Below are 486 nucleotides of genomic sequence, written 5' to 3' on the forward strand. Positions count from 1 at the left end.
TTTACACCAAAAGGCTGAATGGCTTCGCCCGCATGCCGATGGGCGTCTTCTCTCCCTCGTTTTTTCCCTCTTAGCCCTTTCCATCTCCCTCATTTCCTTTCGCCTCCTTCAAGATCCGAATCTAAAGTACTTAACCACCGCTCGACGCCCCACACCCCTCCGCGGCGCCCTTCCCGAGGGGACGGAGCGTTGGGACCTCAGCAACAACAAAAAAAGGGAAGCGGGAATCCACCTCCTCCTTCGCCGGAAAGGAAACAGGACCCCCGGCGGCGCGGCTTTCATCTGCTCGACCCCTGCGCGTCATTACCGGCCGTCCTTCCCACGAGACCCGCGGATAAACCAACAGTAGTTACGGCCTTGATCGAATTTCCTTCAGTTACCCCTCAATTGCCCGATTTCTACGGTTGTAAGGGGATACTGACGCATTTCCGCGCGAGGGTCCCCAAGACCAATTATCGGCGCGGCGGAGGGTGTGAATTAGCCGCT

This window comes from Penaeus monodon, chromosome 27 (genome assembly GCF_015228065.2).
Source record: "Penaeus monodon isolate SGIC_2016 chromosome 27, NSTDA_Pmon_1, whole genome shotgun sequence".
Classification (NCBI taxonomy): domain Eukaryota; kingdom Metazoa; phylum Arthropoda; class Malacostraca; order Decapoda; family Penaeidae; genus Penaeus; species Penaeus monodon.